The 11,384-nt window shown below is 47.3% G+C and overlaps 1 long non-coding RNA gene across 1 annotated transcript; it reads left to right on the top strand.

Annotated features, from left to right (window-relative positions):
* Positions 1-1,160: 1,160 nt before the first annotated feature.
* LOC118720402 lies at positions 1,161-10,660 on the top strand. The gene is made up of 3 exons (XR_004988431.2): positions 1,161-1,175; positions 4,586-4,590; positions 10,594-10,660. It is a non-coding gene; the product is annotated as an uncharacterized LOC118720402 (long non-coding RNA).
* The last annotated feature ends 724 nt before the right edge of the window (positions 10,661-11,384 follow it).

Raw genomic sequence — 11,384 nt, 5'->3', positions numbered from 1 at the left:
TGTGCCTTGGGTATTAGACATATCAGAGTGGTCTAAATGTGCTAGAGAGGAGACTCGGTCTTCATCTCACAGACTCTTACGTTTTCCTGAGTGAAGCCCTTCAATCATAGGCAGTATTCTCTCTCTGACACCCATGTGACTTCAACCAAGTGGACAAACTAGAAGTCCCACCACCCTTCAACTCCTGAGCCCACGCAGGTCAGAGCTCTGGAATGTTCCAGGAATCACAGACTCTCTGAGATCGTAGAGAAAGTAGAGTACAACCCATCTCCCATTGTGGAATCTCTCCAGTGTCCAGCTTTCACATACCCTGCTTCTATCATAGCCATCCGTCATCTCTGTGACTTTCTAGGTTGTGTATAGAGGGCTGCACAACCCAGCAGCCATGACACTTTCCCAGAGGCAGCCCGAGTCAGTCACCAGTTTGGGGACTGCAAAGAAATGCTCAGATGTCCTGCTTTGAGGTACAGTGGCTCCAAACAAACAGATCTCTCTGGATCCTTGATCCCAGACAGATCACATGGGTCTTTCTCTTGTAGATTTTATATAGAAAGGAAGAAAGAAAGAAAGGAAGGAAGGAAGGAAGGAAGGAAGGAAGGAAGGAAGGAAGGAAGGAAGGAAGGAAGGAAGGAGGAAGGAAGGAAGGAAGGAAGGAAGGAAGGAAGGAAGAAGGAGAGGAGAGAAGGAAGGAAGGAAGGAAGGAAGGAAAGAAGGAAAGAAAGAAAGAAAGAAAGAAAGAAAGAAAGAAAGAAAGAAAGAAAGAAAGAAAGAATATTAAAGGGAAATTTCAAACCTAGGAGGATGGTGTGTGTTTGTATGTTTATACACATGAGCACGTGTCTCTGAAGGGGAGGTTCCTTGGAAACCACCCAAAAAACACAGGTGAACATGCCTTACTGTATGTATGCTTGCAAGCCTTCTCCATCATGCTACTTTTCATAGAAGCAAAAGAAGGGATCAAAAGTTATGGAGCCCTACCTGCCGTTTTCATTGTGCCTTCATTGTTTGCTTGTGTCTGTTCCCTGATGGAAGATAAGCTCTATGGGACGAGGGCTCTTGTCTATCTCGCTTGTCGCTGTCTCTCAATAGCCTCCGATGGTGCCTGGCATAAAGTGGGCGCTCAGCACCCCATGTAAACAATTGCACTTTCATGTTTCATCAACACAATAAAATATGTGTGGGAACCTCTACTAGTCATTCCTTCCTTCAGCAGCTTTGTCTGAGTGCCTCCTAGGTGCCTGACATCATGCCATCCACAGACCACAGCTAATCCTCCTCCTCCTCCCCACCAGCTGCCTCCTGGGGCCTCAGGGCATGAGAATGGGCCCTTGTTAGCAGGTTGCATAGACACTTGGCATTTTCTCTGTCCCTTCACACCCATTTTGGAGCAAGGGAAGGGAATACAGACGTTTGATTTATTGCTGATGGTGTGGATTAATTTAGTACTTTTGGGGTGCACACATACGCACACACATGAGATTCAATTGAAGGAATGTGGTTCTAATTACATTTACGTCCCCCTCTGCCCCTCGCGCAGGCAGGCGGGACCCCTTTCAATTCATGCGCACCCCAATGTCATCACTCCTCCTCTTGCCCAGAACAGGGCCTCATTCTCCCGAGGACAAATCTTCTTCATCCCAAGTGGGGATCAGCCGGGAAGCAGGTGGAAAAGTCAGAAGCATGCCTGAGGTCTCAGTATTCTCCAGGGGAGGGGAGAGGAGGGTCCCCAGAAGGTGAAGTCTCCTGCAGCAGGCAGGCTGGTGATTGGCACCTCAGTTTAATGGAGCTGGCTTTAGGGCCCGGGACCAGGCACACTGCCATCTCAGCAGATGGGCACATGGGGAGATAGCCAACTGATAGCATCCGAGCAACAAATGTGTTTGTGGAGGGCCGTTTTCCCAGGCGGGAGCGTCAGCATGGGCTCCTGCTGAGCCTCCACACCTGTGCTTCTCTTCTGTCTGAACCTCTGCTGGGAACGAGCTCCCGAACGCGGAGGGGCCACCCAACTGCTATCTAAGTCCTGCCCGAGGGGGAAAGAAGTGGCTCTGGGAAAACAGGGGAGACAAAAAGGATGCCACCCCCTTTTCAATGGCGGCCACAGGAGGGAGTGAGGTCAGACACAAAGACCATCCCCTTGGGTGTGTCTATAGTTCTCCCTCTTAAAGTTGAGAAGTTACGAAAACCCATTTGCTGACCCTCACGTAGCCATGACGCACATTGAGGAAGATGAGAAATGTGAAAGCACTGACAACTGCCCTGGGACCTTCTCCCTGAAAGGAAGAAGCTGTCTCCCCAGGAGGCATAAATTATGAATATCATGACGGGAGTCCAGAGAACGCACAGCCCGTGTGCAGGCAGACACCGCCTTGTACAGGGCCAGGGGCAGAGCCTACTGACTGATTACAATGTATTTAGTATTTTATCATGAACTCAAAGTAGGACCTCAGATCTTTTGTTAAAAAAAAAAAAAAAAAAAAAATATATATATATATATATATATATATATATATATATATTATTTGAATAGCTAGTACCTGCAAAGGGTGCCACTTACACATGGATAGGCTTGGAAAATCACCCCCCTTTCCCTGAACCTCAGATACTCAGTTCCCTTTCTCCAAACAGGAACCAAGGTGCACAGATGCAGACTGTTGTGTGGGACAACATTCCAGGGGCACCTCTGGGTGCAGCAGAGACTGGGGCCCTCTCATGGTCCTCTCTCACAGTGTGTAATTGTAAAATTCATGCTTCTACCTTTGGAGTCTATGGCTGGCAGCAATAGCGTATTGAGAAGTTTCAAATAACTTAGTAGCCAGTTGTCATGGTAGTATTGGCATAAAAATAGGTAGTTAATTCCTCAGGACACTCCCTTTACTATCTACTGCCACCTTTGAAAGTCATCATAAAATAATAATGGCTGGCGTTTATTGAGTGCTTGCCACGTGTTAGGCATTATGGCACACGGTTTAAATGTGTTGGGAGCCCATTTCATTCTTGCTATCGCCCCATAAGGTAAGTGCTATTACCACAGTCACTTTGCTGTGGGGACATGAAGGCTGGGAGAGCTGACATGCCTCACATGGGTGGTTCCATAACCCATTACATGGACAGTAAGATGCAACATTCCTCTGTGCCCCTAAGAGAGAGAAAAAGGAACTGCTCATTCAGCTCTAACCTGACGATGACGGAGAGATGCACCCCGACCCAGAAATGTGAAACTGGGGGAGAGAAAAAAATGTGTGTCCTAGCTGCAGTGAAATACGGTCCATGTTACAATAACTATGACCTCCATGCAGAGGTCTGTTCTTGGTCCGATAGCCTGATCCCTGTGAGGACAGAAGTGTTGGGTCCAAGTCAGGGAAGGTTCTAGAGTGGAGATAGAAGAGGGAGGGGGCCAGAACCTGTGGGTCAGGACCAATGTGCCTAACAAGGAACAGTGTGGCCATTGCTGAGGGGCATGATAGCATCTCTACTCTTCAGAAGCCAGCATACAGTCACATGGCCTATTGGATTTCACAACTTGTATTTGGATAGCCTACGACACATGCTCACGAGGATTCTCACCTTTCCTTCCACCTCCCAACAGCCCTCTCAGGCAGGCAGGTTGAGGAAACTGAGGTTTAGGAAAGTCAAAGGCCTTGCCCAAGGTCACATGGGTAATGAGTGCTAAGCTGGGGACTTGAATACCTTCTCCTAAAGCCAAGTCCAGACCTTGCTCTTCACCCAGTTGACTATGGTGCCTAACCCAAGCTAATTACAGACCTTGCTAATTACCAATTAGCCACTGTTTAAAAAAAAAAAATAGAATGGAAATGAATAACACAGGTGAACATTCGGGAAGATTCCAGAAAAGCCTGAACAAGTGTTTGCATGCCTTTGAGACCTTTCAGCTCCTGACTTACCCATTGGAGGGCCCCCATTTTTTATTTCAAAGAGCTTTTCATGTAAATGAACTATCGAGCCAGTGGGAGAAAAACTCTGGGCTCCTTTGGGGCTGTGTTTTAGAGCAGTCTGCTGTTTTCTTAAAGCTGGGGGAAGAGTAAGCAGTAATCAATAGTGAAATCTGCCTGAGTCTCGGAGGCTCGATGAAGATGCTTTTGAAGCACATCACAGAGCTTGATTTTCTGTTATTTAGTGCCAGAAGTTATTACCTCAGCAGCAGTGCGATGTCTAATTTATAGCAAATTGTTAGCTGAAATCTATTAAAGTTTATTAGCACCATCTCAGAATACAGTACCATCTCACTGGTTCTGCTCCTGTTTAAATTGACCAGCTGGTTTAACTCTATTAGCTTTGAGGCTGAGATAACTCGAGTCCGCGGGAGCCATCACGGCACCGGGGGGAATGAATACAGATGAAGCTCTGGGTATTCGGGGTGGGAGCTGCTACCAAATTGCTGCAGCCTCCCTCTCTGTGGATGCAGCCACGACCCCCATTATTTCATTACCAACCGAATGGGTATCCAATCTCGGAATTGATGAGGCAGTTGTCCATGTGATGAGTTTCCAGCAGAGAGGGAGGTGTGCCTGGCCTGGTGAGGCTGACAGCCCACGACAGTGACTGGGAAGAATTTGTGAGAAAGGAGACAGAGTCTTCAAGATATGTCCCCCTGGCCAGCAATCCATGGCTTTTAGGGGGCACTTGTGGGTGGATGGAGGGAGGACAACAGATCTAACATCATCCTTAGGAAGGTGCTCTGACCTTGGGTCTATCCCACCTGTTCTCAGGGTCAGGACCTCAAAGGAATAAGACCACAAACATAGGGAAGCATTTAAGTCAAGGCTGAATGAGCCTCTACAATGGTGCACAGTGTTGGGTTGCTTGGCACTGCCTGGGCGGGGAGAATATTGGCCTTAAAAGAGCCCACATCTGATTCAAAAGCTGACCTCATTGCTTACTGTTGGCACGAAGGCGAAAGAGTGACCTCCACTTCCTCTTCCGTGACATGGTTTTTTTGTGTGAGGGTTCCGCTCCAGCATGGGCCTCAGACACCCAGTAAATGCGTAGTTAATGTCAGTGTCCTTCTCTTTACCTCTGCATAGCATTTTGCAGCCATTCAGTTCATTATATTTGCATTTCGCTCTATAGCTCCCTCATAGTCATTACCTTTAGCTTTCTTTTTTTAAAAAAAAAAATATATATGTTATTGATTTCAGAAAGGAAGTTAGCAGGAGATAGAACATCAATGATGAGAGATAAGGCTTAATTGGCTGCCTCCTGCACGCCCCCTACTGGGGATCCAGCCCACAACTCAGGCATGAACCTTCTGGTTCATGTGTCCATGCTCAACCACTAATCCATACTGGTGGCCAGGCATCTTTTTCAGTCTATAAAGGACTCAAAAGAGTAGGCAGAGCAAAAATGTAGAGCCTGGCAGCAGGAAGTCTTTGATTTAGAGTGGTAAAGAGACCCACACAATATCACACTCACTATTAATATGGACTAAGGAAAAAAGACGAGGTTTCTAAGTCCTGGTCCAGTATCCTCTGTACCTCACCCTGTGGTCATTGGGTCACGGAGCTCTGTAAGGGAGATAGGCTCAGGAAAAAGACTCACACCCCCAACTCCGAGCCTATGCTAGGGCCAGAACAGCACTGTCTCACAGGCAGCAGAAACAAAAACCTCAATCACTTAGAAGCAGCTACAACAGTGCTGGACACATTGCAGGTACTCATTATGTGTTCCCTGAATGAATGAATGAATGAATGAGCCAAGTTATATTATCTCCATCAGGATCTTCAGAATGAAAGTGGGAAGCAGAGGTACGAGAAGCTGAGTAAATAAGAGGCAAGGTGGGAAAACAAAAGAGACACTCAGGGATTCCTAGTGTGTGACCTCAATCACTGAGCGAGCACTGGTGAAGGACGCTCTGTTCTGAATCAAAGGCAATAGGCCATCAGGAGTGGGAAGAGAGGCACCTGGGGCACTGGGCTGTTTGTACCAGAGCGGGTAGTCCCGAGGGGTCCACCCCCACTCCACACACCCTCTACCCAGCTCTTGACACCAAGCCTCAGGCACTTGACTCTCCTCCAGACGCCTTGAACTTCTTCAAGACACTCTGTGTCCCTGGCACACAGGGCATAGCCTGACTGTGAAACTGGCTTTTCTGTGTCGAGAGAATGACATCGAGTAAAACAGATGTCAGTCTCTCTGTCTTACAGCTAAGGAAAATGATGCCCAAAAAATGAGCCTAAGGCAAGGTTTTCAATTCCTTACATAATTCAAAATGGCCTCTGTGCCAGCACTGTCCAAAGGTGGGGAGATTCCAAGATAGAGAGGACACACATTGTCTGCCCTCCCAGGGGAGGAAGACAGACCCAAAGAGGAGGGACGGGAGAGAGAGATGGAAACATCAATGATGAGAGTCTGTAAAGGACTCAGAATAGTAGGCAGAGCAGAAATGGAGAGCCCTGTTTGACGCAACAGGAAGTCCTTGGTTTAGAGCCGTAAAGAGACCCACACAATGTCACTCACTATTAATGTGGACTAAGGTAAGAAGGCGAGGTTCACACCCCTATATTGTGTTTGGTGTCATAAAGCTTAAGAAATGACGGAGACAAAGAGCAATTTTAGGGGGAATTTGACCTTATTAGGTCATCAGAGAAGGCCTGTCTGGAAAAGTGGGGATACATGCCGAGATCTAAGGGATGATGAGCAACCAGAGAGAGAAGAGCTGACTGGTGGAAGCAGTGAGAGTGCTTGGGGTAGAGGGAAAGCCTGAGTTAGAGAAGAGCTGGGGCAGTTTGAAGGACTAAAATGAAACTCTGGGGTTGGATTCTGAGAGGAAGTGAGGTGGAGCAGGGACACAGACAGCTTGGTATGTCCTGGCTCTTACCGTAAGTAAAATTGAAGTCAGAGAAAGACAAGTATCACATGATCTCACTCATATGTGGATTCTAGTGCACAAAATAAACTGTTGAACAGAATACATCCAGAGACATAGAAGCATAACAGACTGTCAAATCTCAGAGGGAAGGCGGGGCTGGGTGGTAGGGTGTTAAGAGATCAACCAAAAACCTTGTATGTATATATGCATCACCCATGGACACAGACAATAGAGTGGTGATGGCCTGGGAGGAAGGGGGAGGGTGGACCAGAAGGGTTCAATGGGGGGAAAGGGGGACATATGTAATACTTACAACAATAAAGATTTTTTTAAAAACTGGAACCCCAATGGAAGGGTCATAAACAAGGAAGACAAGAAGTGACATGATTGACTCACAGTTTAAGAAGATCACCCTCTGCTGCAGGGTGAAGTATGGATGGGGGAGGGGGTCAGGAGGACGGGTGGGTTGGCAAGCTAGGGGGCCATTGTAGTTGGGACAAGAGATGATGGTGGCTTATCTTGGGCTGGTTAGAGATTAAGACACCTGAGAGGATAGTTGGCCAGAGTTGGACCACAGCCTAGGCCTCCTGATGGTCCCAAGGACTCCTTTGCACAGCTCATGCGTCGATGGTGCGTAGGCAAAGGGAAGTGACAGGCAGGACCAGGAAAGGGTCACCTGGAGAGTCTGTCCAGAACACTGCACTCAAACTAGAGTCCACAGCCCCTGAGGGTCCACGCACATTAGTCTCCCCAAAGGAAATCTTTATTGTCACATGCAATTTCCATCGCAAGCAAAACAAGAAAAATCAATAGAAGCATAGTGTGGATCACTTGGATGACAACGTTCTAATTGAGTTCAGCCACTCTATTTCAGAAAGGGCCTTTGCATTTTTTATTGACCACCCTGCAGGCTCCAAGCGCTGGGCAGAAAAGAACAGAGAGGATCCAGTGCATACATTCACATGAGATGACAAATTCATGCCAAGTGAAGAGAAAGAGAAGAGGGACTGGGGCATTGTTGGGCACTTGGGTCTCCTGCCCCAGCAGAACTTGCACCCAAGTCCGAAGTACAACAGGCATGTTCAAAGAGGATTTTATTTCAGGCAAATGTATCCACCAGATTCATCGTATGTGTTTAACAGTTTCATCTGAATTGTAATGAATCTGTCATGATGTTTGTATTTCATTTCTAATTTGTTTTGGTTTCATAATTAACTAAAATAATAAGCATAAAGATTTATGTCTGCTCTTACATTTGTATATTATCATTTTAATAAAAATAACTTAGATCCCCATTGGGGTCCATGATAGTTACTGTCCTCTGAAAAGACTCTCTATATTACTCAAGCTTGAGAAATCCTTGTCTCAACCAAATGAAAATTAAGCAATGGGCTACCTTTCCTAGTCTAGATCACATGGAAAATCTTATTCATGAAGGTATGAGGGAGAAAGAACATGAAGAAGTGGAATCATTTGTTCTTCCTGATACAAATCCCAGAAGATGCAAAGTCTGCTGAAAGTTAGGTTTAAAAGAATGAGCTCCAAAGCTGTTAATGTGAAACTGGATTCCCCCATATGGTGGGGTATAGATTCTGTCTCTTGAGATAAAAATCAAGTCATTATTCTCACAATCCCTTACTCTCACAATTCTCAGGGGCCATGTTCTATGAATACTGGACGTCTTTAACTGGATATCTACACCTTCCATGCAGTAGAGAGATCTGTGTGTATTACAGAGAGGCTAGTGGGAACAGAGACCATCAGACCCTCATTTCCTGTCTTAGCCTTACATCATATAGAAATGAGCTTCATCAGCACTCTACTGTCTTTCTGTTCCTCCACCTTTGTGTTGCCTCCTTCTAGTTGGCATCTCCTAAGAGACATCTACACTAATAAAAGAGAAACATGCAAATTAACCATCACTCCGCTATGCCCACCAGCCAATCAGAGTGAGTATGCAAATTAACCCAACAAAGATTGTGCTTAATTTGCATACTCAGGCATGGAGTGAAGACTGAAGATAGTGTACAAGGAAGAGGGAGGGAAAGCAGAAAGTGGGCGAGGACAGCAGCGGCAGTGGGAAGGAAAGCACAGGGAAAAGGTGAAAGGGCGGGGAGGTGGCGGCAGTGGGAGGGAAGCTCGCCTCAGCTTCCTTTTCTGCTTTGCTCAGGCCACAGGAAGCCCTATTCTTGCAGGAATCTTTCTGCAACGGGCCTCTAGTGTGTTTCATATAATACAAATAAGCTCTGACCCGAAGTAGATGGTACATGGGAATGTGAGGTCTTGATGAAAGAGAGATCAGCGACACTGGGTGCTGTCTTCTGAGTGGCATCCAGGGTGAGTATGAGGTCCCTGGGATTTGGGACTCAATGTTTTTTTGGGGAAACTGGATATTTTTAAAAAGATACACATCATTTTTACCCAAGACTTGCCCTCATGAAAAGCACCATCCCTTAGCTGTCTGGGTTGGCCTATAGCATCTCAAAAGGTAGACGTTGCTCCTGGGAGGAATCAGATCAGAAACGTGAGGCCAGGAGAGAGAACAGATGCATGCAACATCTTGACGGTGTCCCTTCACTCCCAGCTCCAGGATGGGGTAGTCCAACCAAATTCAAGAGGATGAACGCCAGGAGTGTTAGCCCAGGGAGCAGGGTGGCTACTGAAATAGATGTCCTTTGCTGTGCTTCCTGCATCACCACTGACCTCTGTCATCCCTTATTTGCAAGGCACACAGAGCCCATCCCTACTCCATTGCCTTCTAGGTAAACATCAAACACGGCCGCCCCTGGAGAAGAGCCAGCGCGCTGGATGATTCATCAGCAGTGGCCAACCTGAGCACTGCCATGCGATGCAAATTGCTTTGGCTGCCACGCTGCTCCTGTCGCGTGGCGTGCTGGCGGTAAATAGCCTTCCTTGGGACTCCTATCAAGGATTCATTTTAACAACATTAATTTACGACGTGTTATCCCACTTTACATGGTGCTACATGGCTTCCTCGCAGCGCCAGCCCTTCGGTGACTGATGTTTATTCCTTCTAATCACGGCACTTGCCTGAGACTCTACAGGTTCCCGGGACCTGGACTGGGAAGAGAGCGTGTGCCGCGTTGGGAGTGCGGGACTTGCTTATGGCAAAGGCAGAGACCCCTCGCGAAGAATCTGTGTCTGCCTGGTTGGGTGGTGGAGAGGGAGAAGGCCACGGGTGCAGGCTGAGTCTGGTCCATGTCCTCACCTAGGGACTTCATGAGAACAGCACACAAAGGAAGCAGCAGTAGCAACAACAATGATACCAACACTCCCTCCGGACAAGACCCTGCCTGCCTGTTAGTCTCACAATAACCCTGTAAGGAAAATACAGTAGAAGGTTTAAAAGTATGGGATCTGGCCCTAACCGGTTTGGCTCAGTGGATAGAGAGTCAGCCTGTGGACCGAAGGGTCCTGGGCTCAATTCCAGTCAAGGGCACATGCCTGGGTTGCGGGCTCCATCCCCAATCAGAAGCGTGAAGGAGGCAACTGATCCATGATTCTCTCTCATCGTTGCTGTTTCTATCTCTCTCTTCCTCTCTGAAATCAATAAAAATATATATTTTAAAAATTAAAAATAAATAAATAAAAGTATGGGATCTGAAGATTGACTGACAACTCAGACTCAGACAACAGAGTGGTGATGACCAGAGGGAAAGGGGAGCGGGTGGAGGGGATGAGAGTAAAGGGGGGACAGATGGTGACAGGAAGAGACTTGGCTTGGGGTGGCGCACACACACATGAAGTGCTATAGAGCTGGACACCTGAAACCTATAGAATTGTATTCACCAATGTCACCCCAATAAATTCAATTTAAAAAAAAGTGATGACTTCGGAGAATCACTCTAGTCAGGGACAGTGGGCTCCTGGCCTGGGCAGGAACCCTTCGTGGCCATGCTGGTGCCCACTCTCTCCACACCACGGCCCGGCATCAAAGGAGGAAGCTCCTTTTCAAAGAAACCGTCATCACAAGTGACTCTCAAGGAAGGAAACCATGCGGAGTTTATAGGTACAATGACTTCTCTCTGCCCCTGTCCCCCATCCACCCACTACCACTAGGACACGCACAGTCCCTGCTCTGGAAGGCTTCTGGGAGGAGGAGATAATGCACGTAGTGAGGGGTCAGCAAACTTCCCAGAAAGGGCCCGGCGGTAAATATTTTAGGCTTTCTGGGTCCTCTAATTCCTGCTGTGACCGCTTAACGTGGCCATTGTGGTCCCAGAGCCGCCATAGATCATGCGCAAATGGATGGACATGGCCGTGTGCCAATAAAACTTTACTTTGGGACATTGCAATTTGATTTTCATATAACTTTTATGAGTCATGAAATAGTCTTCTTTGGATTTTTTTCTTTAACCATGTAAAAATGTCAAAACCATTCTGAGCTCAAAGGCTGCACCAAAGGGAGGCGGTGGGGTGGACGTGGTCTGTGGGCCATGGTTTGCTGACTCCATCCGTAAAGATTTGGCACCATGCCTGGCACAAGGGAAGTGCCCAGTAGCTGTTGTTATTAGCGAGAGAGCTTCAAGTGGTGGCT

The sequence above is a fragment of the Pipistrellus kuhlii genome, unplaced genomic scaffold (assembly GCF_014108245.1).
Source record: "Pipistrellus kuhlii isolate mPipKuh1 unplaced genomic scaffold, mPipKuh1.p scaffold_m20_p_17, whole genome shotgun sequence".
Lineage (NCBI taxonomy): Eukaryota > Metazoa > Chordata > Mammalia > Chiroptera > Vespertilionidae > Pipistrellus > Pipistrellus kuhlii.
Note: the sequence above shows the minus strand (reverse complement) of the source record. Positions and strands in the feature narration are given on the sequence as shown.